Genomic DNA, 11,723 nt, shown 5'->3' with positions numbered 1-11,723 from the left:
TCATATCAGGTAGATCATATGATAATTGTCCTTCTCTGATTGACTTATTTTGCTCAGCATAATACCCTCTAGTTCCATCCACGTTGTTGCAAATGGCAAGATTTCATTTCTTTTGATGGCTGCATAGTATTCCATTGTATATATATACTACATTTTCTTTATCCATTCATCTGTTGATGGACATCTAGGTTCTTTCCATAGTTTGGCTATTGTGGACATTGCTGCTATAAACATTCGGGTGCATGTGTCCCTTCGGATCACTACATTTGTATCTTTAGGGTAAATACCCAGTACGGTGATTGCTGTATCATTTGGTAGCTCTATTTTCAACTTTATAAGGAACCTATGTACTGTTTTCCAGAGTGGCTATACCAGCTTGCATTCCCACCAACAGTGTAGGAGGGTTCCCCTTTCTCTGTATCCTCTCCAACATCTGTCATTTCCTGACTTGTTAATTTTAGCCATTCTGACTGGTGTGAGGTGGTACCTCACTGTGGTTTTGATTTGTATCTCCCTGATACTGAGTGATGTGGAGCACTTTTTCATGTGTCTGTTGGCCATCTGGATGTCTTCTTTGCAGAAATGTCTGTTCATGAACTCTGCCCATTTCTTGATTGGATTATTTGTTCTTTGGGTGTTGAGTTTGTTAAGTTCTTTATAGATATTGAATACTAGCCCTTTATCTGATGTCATTTGTGAATATCTTCTCCCATTCTGTCAGTTGTCTTTTGGTTTTGTTGACTGTTTCCTTTTTTGTGCCAAAGCTTTTGATCTTGATGAAGTCCCAATAGTTCGTTTTTGCCCTTGCTTCCCTTGCCTTTGGCGATGTTTCTAGGAAGAAGTTGCTGTGGCTGAGGTAGAAGAGGTTGCTGCCTGTGTTCTACTCCAGGATGTTGATGAATTCCTGTCTCACATTGAGGTCTTTCATCCATTTTGAGTCTATTTTTGTGTGTGGTGTAAGGAACTGGTCCAGTTTCATTCTTCTGCATGAGGCTGTCTAATTTTCCCAAACCATTTGTTGAAGAGACTGTTTTTTCTTTCCTGCTTTGTTGAAGATGAGTAGACCCTAGAGTTGAGGGTCTATTTCTGGGCTCTCTATTCAATTCCATTGATCTATGTGTCTGTTTTTGTGCCAGTACCATACTGTCTTGATGATGACAGCTTTTTTGTAATAGAGCTTGCAGTCTGGAATTGTGATGACACCAACTTTGGCTTTCTTTTTCAACATTCCTCTGGCTATTTGGGGTCTTTTCTGGTTCCATGTAAATTTTAAGATTATTTGTTCCATTTCAAAAAAATTGATGGGATTTTGATAGGGATTGAGTTAAATATGTAGATTGCTTTAGGTAGCATAGATATTTTCACAATATTTGTTCTTCCAATCCATGACATGGAACGTTTTTCCATTTCTTTATGTCTTCTTCAATTTCTTTCATGAGTACTTTATAGTTTTTTTAGTACAGATCCTTTGCCTTTTTGGTTAGGTTTATTCCTAGGTATCTTATGGTTTTGGGTGCAGATATAAATGGGATTGACTCCTTAATTTCTCTTTCTCTGTCTTGTTGGTGTATAGAAATGCAATGGATTTCTGTGCATTGATTCTTATATCCTAACACTTTATTGAATTCCTGTACATGTTCTAGTAGATTTGGAGTGGAGCCTTTTAGGTTTTCCACATAAAGTATCATATCATCTGCAAAGAGAGTTTGACTTCTTTGCTGATTTGAATGCCTTTTATTTCTTTTTCTTGTCTGATTGCCGAGGCCAGGACTTCTAGTACTATGTCGAATAGCAGTAGTGATAGAACCCTGCTGTGTTCCTGACCTTAGGGGAAAAGCTCTTGGTTTTTCCTCATTAAGAATGATATTCACTGTGGGTTTTTCATAGTCGGCTTTGATGGTATTGAGGTATGTACCCTCTATCCCTACACTGTGAAGAGTTTTGATCAAGAAAGGATGCTATACTTTGTCGAATGCTTTTACAGCATTATTGAGGGTATCATATGGTTCTTGTTCTTTCTTTTATTAATGTATTATATCACATTGATTGATTTGTGGATGTTGAACCAATCTTGCAGCCCTGGAATAAATCCCACTTGGTCATGGTGAATAATCCTTTTAATGTACTGTTGGAGCCTATTGGCTAGTATTTTGGTGAGAATTTTCACATCTGTGTTCATCAAGGATATTGGTCTGTAATCCTCCATTTTGTTAGGGTCTTAGTCTGGTTTTGGGATCAAGGTAATGCTGGTCTCATGAAATGAGTTTGGAAGTTTTCCTTCCATTTCTATTTTTGGAAAAGTTTCAGGAGACTAGGAATTTATTCTTCTTTAAATGCTTGGTAGAATTCCCCTGGGAAGCCATCTGGCCCTGGGCTCTTGTTTGTTGGGAGATTTTTGATGACTGTTTCAATCTCCTTACTGGTTATGGGTCTGTTCAGGTTTTCTGTTTCTTCCTGGTTCAGTTTTGGTAGTTTATACGTCTCTAGGAATGCATCCATTTCTTCCAGAATGTCAAATTTGCTGGTGTATAGTTACTCATAATATGTTCTTATAATTGTTTGTATTTCTTTGGTGTTGGTTGTGATCTCTCTTCTTTCATTCATGACTTTATGTATTTGGGTCCTTTCTCTTTTCTTTTGGATAAGTCTGGCCAGGGGTTTATCAATCTTATTAACTCTTTCAAAGAACCAGCTCCTAGTTTCGTTGATTTGTTCTACTGTTCTATTGGTTTCTATTTCATTGATTTTTGCTCTGATCTTTATTATTTCCCTTCTCCTGCTGGGTTTAGGCTTTCTTTGCTGTTCTTTCTCCAGCTCCTTTAGGTTTAGGGTTAGGTTGTGTACTTGAGACCTTTCTTGTTCTTGAGAAAGTCTTGTATCACTATATACATTCCTTTCAGGATTGCCTTGCTGTGTCCCACAGATTTTGAACAGTTGTGTTTTCATTGTCATTTGTTTCCATGAATTTTTTCAATTCTTCTTTAATTTCCTAGTTGGCCCATTCTTTCTTTAGTAGGATGCTTGTTAGCATCTTTGTATTTGAGTTCTTTCCAACTTTCCTCTTGTGATTGAGTTCTAGCTTCAAAGCATTGTGATCTGAAAATATGCAGGGAATGATCCCAGTCTTTTGTTACCAGTTGAGACCTGATTTGTGACTCAGGATGTGATCTGTTCTGGAGAATGTTCCATGTGCGCTAGAGAAGAATGTGTATTCTGTTGCTTTGGGATGGAATGTTCTGAATATATCTGTGATGTCCATCTGGTCCAGTTTGTCATTTAAGGCCTTTATTTCCTTGTTGATCTTTTGCTAAGATGATCTGTCCATTTCAGTGAGGGGGGTGTTAAAGTCCCCTACTATTATTGTATTATTGTCGATGTGTTTCCTTGATTTTCTTATTAATTGGTTTATATAGTTGGCTGCTCCCATGTTAGGGGCATAGATATTTAAAACTGTTAGATCTTCTTGTTGGGCAGACCCTTTAAGTATGATATAGTGTCCTTCCTCATCTCTTATTATAGTCTTTGGCTTAAAATCTAATTGATCTAATATAAGGATTGCCACCCCAGCTTTCTTCTGATGTCCATTAGCATGGTAAATTGTTTTCCACCCCCTCACTTGAAATCTGGAAGTGTCTTTGGGTCTAAAATGAGTTTCTTGTAGACAGCATATTGATGGGTTTTGTTTTTTTATCCATTCTGATACCCTGTGTCTTTTGATTGGGGCATTTAGTGCATTTACATTCAGGGTAACTATTGAAAGATATGAATTTAGTGCCATTGTATTGCCTGTAAGGTGACTGTTACTGTATATTGTCTCTGTTCCTTTCTGGCCTATTACTTTTGGTTCTCTCTTTGCTTAGAGGACCCCTTTCAATATTTCCTGTAGGGCTGGTTTGGTGTTTGCAAATTGTTTTATTTATTTATTTATTTATTTTCTGTTCTGGAAGCTTTTTATCTCTCCTTCTGTTTTCAGTGATAGCCTAGCTGGATATAGTATTCTTGGCTGCATATTTGTCTCACTTAGTGCTCTGAATATATCATGCCAGTTCTTTCTGGGCTGCCAGATCTCTGTGTATAAGTCTGCTGCCAATCTAATGTTTCTACCATTGTATGTTACTGACTTCTTGTCCCAAGCTTCTTTCAGGATTTTCTCTTTTTCACTAAGACTTGTAAGTTTTACTATTAGATGATGGGGTATGGACTTATTTTTTTGGATTTTGAAGGGGATTCTCTGTGCCTTCTGGATTTTGATGCTGGCTCTTTTTGTCGTATTAGGGAAGTTCTTTGCTATAATTTGCTTCAATATACCTTCTGCCCCTGTCTCTCTTTCTTCTTCTGGAATCCCAATTATTCTAATATTGTTTCTTCTTATGGTATCACTTATCTCTCGAATTTTCCCTTCATGGTCCAGTAGTAGTTTGTCTCTTTTGCTCAGCTTCTTTATTCTGTATCATTTGGTCTTCTATATCACTAACTATCTCTTCTGCCTCATTTATTGTAGCAGTAAGAGCCTCCATTTTTTATTGTACCTCATTAATACCTTTTTTTATTTCAACTTGGTTAGATTTTAGTTCTCGTATTTCTCCAGAAAGGGATTTTATTTCTCCAGAAAGAGTTTCTCTAATATCTTCCATGACCTTTTCAAGCCCAGCTAGCACCTTGAGAATCGTCATTCTGAGCTCTAGTTCTGACATATTACCAATGCCCATATTGATTAGGTCCCTAGCTGTTGTACTGCCTCTTGTTCTTTTTTTTGTGTGGTGAGTTTTTCCACCTTGTCATATGTATACAAAAAATAAGGTTAAATAAAATGAAGTGATAAAATATGACTATAAGAATGAAGGTTTAAAAAGAGTTTTTTGGTAGAGAGTTATTGTTAAGATAAACTAGTTAACCTTAGAAGAGGAAAGAGGAAAAGTTAAAAGAATGTAATAAGAAAAAAAATAAAAAAAAAATTTAACTTTGCAAGACTAAAGGATCACGGGGGAAAAGCCATGAATTCTGTGCATTGCTTTCCCCTAACTCTCGAGTTTCGCTGTTCTTCTTGATTGGTGAGCTTGGTCTTGGCTGGATGTTCTTGAGGATCTTCTGGGGGAGGGGTCTATTGCAATGAGTATCAAATGTCTTTGCCCGGTGAAGAATTGCACCACCCTTGCCAGGGGCCAGGCTAAGTAATCTGCTTGGGTTCGCTCTTGGGAGCTTTTGTTCCCTGAATGCTTTCCATAGAGTTCTGGAGGAGGGGAATGAAAATGGCAGTCTCCCAATCTCCAGCCCAGAGGAGATGAGAGTTCAGAGCTTCACTCCTCAGTGCACCTTCGGAGAAAAGTGCTCAATCACTCCCATCTCCCTGGTCTCCAGCCACGCTCCGTGCTTACCCGGCCTGTGACCGAGCATTTCTGTCTCTGGCACACAGTCCCATTTGGAGTCTCCAAACCCAGTAGATTCCTGTCACTCTGCTCTTCCGGTGACTCTCTCTCCCCAGATCTGCCACTTGTGGGGTCCCTGCTCACAAAGCGTGACCTGATTGTGCCACAGATCCCAGTTTAAGGTAACCCTGAGCTGAGAGCTCACTCCTTGACTCCGTCTCTGTAGCCGGCTTCCCACTGTAATACCTGCAAGCTCTGCTACAATCAGACCCCCAATCCTTCTGTGACCCCGCGGGACCTGAGACCACGCTGTCCCCGCAAGGTCCCCCCCCCGCCCCCTCCCCGCTTAGCCTCTGGAGCGATGTCCCTCAGTGGAGCAGACTTTTAAAAGTTCTGATTTTATGCTCTGTTGCTCCACTGCTTGCCGGGAGCCGGCCCTTCCCCCCATCGTCTCTCTTCCTGTTGCTTTGGATTCACTTCTCTGCATGTCCTACCTTTCAGAAAGTGGTTGGTTTTCTGTTTCTAGAATTGCTGCTCTTCTCTTCAATTTCCTGTTGGATTTGTAGGTGTTTGGAATGGTTTGATAACTATCTAACTGAACTCCTGGGACCTGATGTCATCTCAGTCTGCTACTCCTCCACCATCTTGACTCCTCCCCTGTAATTATCCTTTTTGATGGGGTCTTTGTCTGGTTTGGGAATCAAGGTAATGCTGGCCTAATAGAGTTTGGAAGTTTTCCTTCTATTTCTATTTCTTGGAACAGCTTCAGAAGAATAGGTATGATTTCTTCTTTAAATGTTTGATATAATTTCCCTGGGAAGCCATCTCACCCTGGAGGACTCTTGTTTGTTGGGAGATTATTAATTATTGTTTCAACTTACTGGCTGGTTATGGATCTGTTCAGGTTTTCTATCTCTTCCTTTTTCGGTTTTGGCAGTTTATACGTTTCCAGGAATGCATCCACTTCTTCCAGATTGCCTCATTTCTTGGCATATAGTTGCCCATAATATGTTCTTTATTTATTTTTTCTTTTTTTTTAAAGATTTTATTTATTTATTTGACAGAGAGAGATCACAAGTAGGCAGAGAGGCAGGCAGAGAGAGAGAGAGAGGAGGAAGCAGGCTCCCTGCCGAGCAGAGAGCCCAGTGCGGGACTCGATCCTAGGACCCTGAGATCATGACCCAAGCTGAAGGCAGAGGCTTAACCTACTGAGCCACCCAGGCACCCCCATAATATGTTCTTAAAATTGTTTTTATTTCCTTGGTCATGATCTCTTCTCTTTTATTCATAATTTTATTAATTTAGGTCCTTTCTCCTTTCTTTTTGGTAAGTCTGGCAAAGAGTTTAATCAGTTCTTTCAAAGAATCAGCTTCTGGTTTCATTGATCTGTTATACTGTTCTTTTGATTTTTATTTCATTGACTTCTGCTCTAATCTTTAGTATTTCTCTCCTTCTGCTTGGTTTAGGCTTTATTTGCTGTTCTTTCTCAGTTCCTTTAGATGTAAGGTTAGCCTGTGTATTTGAGACTTTTCAAATTTTTTGGGAAAGACTTGTATTGCTATGGACATTCCTATTAGGGCTGTCTTTGCTGTATCCCAAAGGCTTTCAACTGTTGTGCTTTCATTTTCGTTTGTTCCCATGAGTTTTTAAAAATTCTTCTTTAATTTCCTGGTTGACCCATTCATTCTTTAGTAGGATGCTCTTTAGCTTCCAAGTGTTTGAGTCCCTTCCAAATTTCCTCTTGTATTTGACTTCAGGTTTCAAAGCACTGTGGTCTGAAAATATTCAGGGAATATTCCCAGTCTCTTGGTACCTGTTGAGACCTAATTTGTGACCTAGTATGTGATCTATTGTGGAGAAAGTTCCATGTGCTCTTGAGAAGAGTGTGTGTTCTGTTACTTTAGGATGGAATGCTCTGTATATATCTGTATAGTCCATCTGGTCTGGTATGTCATTCAAAGCCCTTGTTTCCCTGATGATCTGCTTAAATGACCTGTGCATTGTTGTGAGTGGGGTGTTGAAATCCCCTGCTATTGTTGTATTATTATCTTTGTGTTTCTTTGATTTGGTTATTAATTTGTTTATATAATTGGTTGCTCCCAAATTAGGGACATAAATATTTATAATTGTTAGATCATCTTGTTGGTTGGACCCTTTAAGTGTCCCTCATCATCCCTTACTATACAGTCTTTGGTTTATAATCTAATTTGTCTGATATGAGGATTGCTTTCTTAGCTTTCTTTTGAGGTCCATTAGCATGATAAATTGTTCTTCACCCACTCACTTTCAGTCTAATTTAGGTCTAAAATCGGTCTCTTGTAGACAGCATATGGATGGGTCTTGCTTTTTTATCCAATGTGATACCTTGAGTCTTTTTATTGGAGCATTTAGCCCATTTACATTCAGAGTTAACTATTGACAGATATGAATTTAGTATCATTGTATCATGTGTAAAATCTCTGTTTCTGTAGATTTGTCTCTTGTTTCTTTCTGGTTTGTGTTACTTTTGGGCACTCTCTTTGCTTACTGGGTCCCCTTTAATGTTTCTTGTAGGGCTGGTTTAGTGATCACAGATTTTTTTAGTTTCTGTTTATCCTGGAAGCTCTTTATGTCTCCTTCCATTCTGAATGACAGCTTTTCTGGATAAAGTATTCTTGGCTGTGTGGTTTTCTCATTTAGTGCCCTGATACATCATGCCAGCCCTTTCTGGCCTGCTAGGTCTCTGTGGATAGGTCTGATGCCAGTCTAATTTTTCTACCATTGTAGGTTAAGGAGCTCTTACCTTGAGCTGCTTCCAGGATTTTCTCTTTATCTCTGAAATTTTCAAGCTTCACTATTATATGTCAGGATATTGATCTTTTTTTATCAAATTTTTTTGTGTGTGTGGGGATTCTCTCTACCTCTTGGACTTGAATGCCTGTTTCCTTTCCCAGATTTGGGAAGTTCTCAGGTATGATTTGCTCAAATATATCTTCTGTCCCTCTTTCTTTCTTCTTCCTCTAGGACCCCAATAATTCTAATATTGCTTTGGTTTATGATATTGCTGATTTCTCGAAGCCTCCACTCATGGTCCATTAATTGTTTTTCTCTCTTTTCCTCAGCTTCCTTCCTTTCCCTCATCTTGTCTTCTATGTCATTGACTTTCTTTTCTGCCTCAATTACTCTAGATGTTAGAGTATCCATTTTAAACTGCATCTCAGTTAAAGCATTTTTAATTTTGGCCTGATTAGATTTTATTTCTGCTCTAAGAGATTTGGTAGTGTCTTTTATGCTTTTTTCAAGCCTAGCTAGTACATTTATAATTGTTATACTGAATTCTAGCTTTGACATTTTACTTATGTCCATATCAATTAGATCTGTTGTATAGGGTATCACCTCTGGTTCTTTCTTTCTTTCTTTTCTAGATTTTATTTACATATTTGAGAGAGAGAGAGAGAGAGCCCAAGCAGAGGGAGGAGCAGAGGGAGAGAGAAAAGCAGACTTCCCACTGAGCAGAGAGCCCAATGCAGGGCCCTATCCCAGGACCTTGAGATTATGACCCAATCCGAAGGCAGACACTTAACAGACTGAGACACCCCGCATCCCTGGTTCTTTCTTTTGTTGTGGATTCCTCCTTCAAGCCCTTTTTTCCCAGAGAAAATGGATGAACGAGAGAACAAAAATCAAGAATATCAAGTATGACCTAAGTGAAATACATACTAGACAAATCCAAAGAGGTCAGAAACCAGAAAAGAAAAGAAAAAGAAAGAAAAAGAAAGGAAAAAAAAGAGAGCATATACTCTCACAGGTTGACAAAACAGGGCAATCCACTTAGTCCTGGGTGTATCTTGGTCTGTTTGTTAGAAAACACTAAATCCCAAAATTATAAAGAATACAAAACACAAAACCACACACCCCCCACACACCCACACACACAAATTGAATAGTGTGAAAGGAAGCCAAAATTGAAGAATATATCTATAAAATATAAATGTAAAAATGAAAAGAGACACCTGGGTGGGATAGTTGGTTAAGCATCTGCCTTTGCCTAGGTCATGATCCCATGGTTCTGGGATTGAGCCCTTTATTGGGCTCCTTTGCTCATCAAGGAGCCTGCTTTTCCTTCTGCCTTCTGCTCCTCTGTGTGTGCTTGCTCTCTCTCACACACACACACAATTAAATAAAAACTTTTAAAAAATGAAAATTAAAAAAAGACTTAAAGAGTTAAAAGAAGAAATTTGTAGAAAAGTTTAAAAGAAAAAAGAAAAAGAAAACTCTCACCTGGATTTAAATCCTAAAGCTAGAGGTGGGAGCCCTCCAAAAGTCACAACAAGTCTTGCATGTGTACTCCTCGCCATGGCTCAGCTCCACACATGCTTCTTCACCAACAAGATATATGTGGTAGGTGATGTGCCCTTTTCAATCCTGGCATCCTCTGAAATTGCTGACCTTAGCAACATCATCAGTAAACCGCTGGAGGCCAAAAATGAGTTCCACAAACATGTGGAGTTTGATTTCCTTATCAAGGGCCAGTTTCTGCAAATACCCTTGCTCAACCACTTGGAACTGGAAAACATCCCATCAGAAGAGGCTGTGGACGTGGAATATGTGCAGAAGTACACTGCCCCTCAGCCAGAGCAATTCTTGTTCCATGATGACTGGATCAGTTCAGTCCGAGGGACAGAGGAATGGATCTTGACGGGTTCTCAATGATAAGACTTCTTGGATCTGGTCCTTGGAAGGAAAGTCAGTAATGACAATTGTGGGACATACAGACATTGTAAAAACTGTGGCCTGGGTGAAAAAAAGATAGCTTGTCTTGCCTACTAATGAGTAGCTCTGTGGATGGGACAATTCTCTTACAGGAGCGGAATGTGGAGAGAACCAAAATGAAAGCCCTGCATGCTGCAGAGGCCATGCCGGAAGTGTGGATTCTCTAGCTATTGATAGCGCCAGAACTACATTTTGCAGTGGCTCCTGGGAAAAGAAGCTAAAGATCTGGTCTACAGTTCCTACAGATGAAGAAGATGAAATGGAGGAATCCACAAATCAAGAAAAAAAAAAACAGAAAATAGAGCAGTTGAGACCAACAAGAACCATCTTTGGCTGCAAGGAAGCAATATCCTTAGTTCTGTGGTCAGATGCTGAAGAAATCTGCAGTGCATCTTGGGACCACAGAGTTAGGGTGTGGAATATAGAGGCTGGCATTCTTAAGTCCATTTGCACAGGAAATAAAGTGTTTGATTGTATCTCCTATTTTCCATTTTGCAAACATTTTGCATCTGGAAGCACAGATAGACATATCAGACTGTGGGATCCCTGAACTAAAGATGGTTCTTTGGTTTCCCTGTCCCTAATCTCACATACAGGCTGGGTCACATCATTAAAGTGGTCTCCTACTTATGAGCAGCAGCTGATTTCAGGTTCTTTAGGTAGCATCGTCAAGAACTTGTAAGTCTCCTCTGTGATCTGGCGGCTCATGAAGACGGAGTTCTCAGTGTGGACTGGACAGACACAGGGTTACTTCTGAGTGGAGGAGCAGACGATAAATTGTATTCCTACAGATATGCACCTATTACTTCTCATGTGGGGACATGAAAGTGAATGATAAATTACAGAGATTACAGAGATTGTTTCTGTAAATGACATTGATAACAAGTCCTCATCAGTGACAGTTCAGAAAGCAGCCTCTTTAAGTTTATGTAATGTTTTCACCCTTGATAATAGCTATCACTATTTCTTTATTTTGTATTTATTACACAATGGTTTGTGTTATTAAGTTTAAAATGTTACCTGCCTTTTCTGCCATATGCAAACTCTTGAAACAAAACTGAGTTTAAGAACTTTCCTTTTATAGGTATTGGTTTGAATTAAGAATTGCTTTTGAAATGCTGTAAAAGCATGTATTAAAAATGTGTAATTGTCCAGATTTTTATTTCTGATGGAGAAACTTAAGTTTTCCTACATTAGCTATTTTTAGAAAAAGTATCTTAAGGAGACTAACATATTCTAATAGAGAAAAAATTAGAACTACAATTTGCTTTGGGTAAAATAACTGATGTCTAACTATGATAAGATTTTGTGGGTATTCAGAACATTAAAACATGTAGATGCTGCCAATTAAGAGTTTGTTGAAAAATTTTTTTTATTTTTTATTTTTATTTTTTTTTTTGAGTTTGTTGAAAAATTTTAAGTGAAGTACTTGTATTAAAGATATGCCACAATCCTTTAGAAATTGCATACAGATTTCATGGTAACCAGGAATCTTTCTTCCCAACCTATCCTTTTATAGAATAAAATTTTTAGACAAAACTTTTCAGTCAGTATTAGATAATAAGCATTCGATAAATTAAAAAAAAATCTTAAACTGAAAGACTA

General features: G+C 38.6%; 1 pseudogene across 1 annotated transcript; it reads left to right on the top strand.

Moving 5' to 3' along the window:
- Positions 1 to 504: 504 nt before the first annotated feature.
- LOC308352098 (ribosome biogenesis protein WDR12-like) lies at positions 505 to 10,943 on the top strand (annotated as a pseudogene). Its single transcript has one exon. The product of its transcript is annotated as a ribosome biogenesis protein WDR12-like (transcript).
- The last annotated feature ends 780 nt before the right edge of the window (positions 10,944 to 11,723 follow it).

The sequence above is a fragment of the Martes martes genome (genome assembly GCF_963455335.1).
Source record: "Martes martes genome assembly, chromosome: 11".
Classification (NCBI taxonomy): Eukaryota; Metazoa; Chordata; class Mammalia; order Carnivora; family Mustelidae; genus Martes; species Martes martes.
Note: the sequence above shows the minus strand (reverse complement) of the source record. Positions and strands in the feature narration are given on the sequence as shown.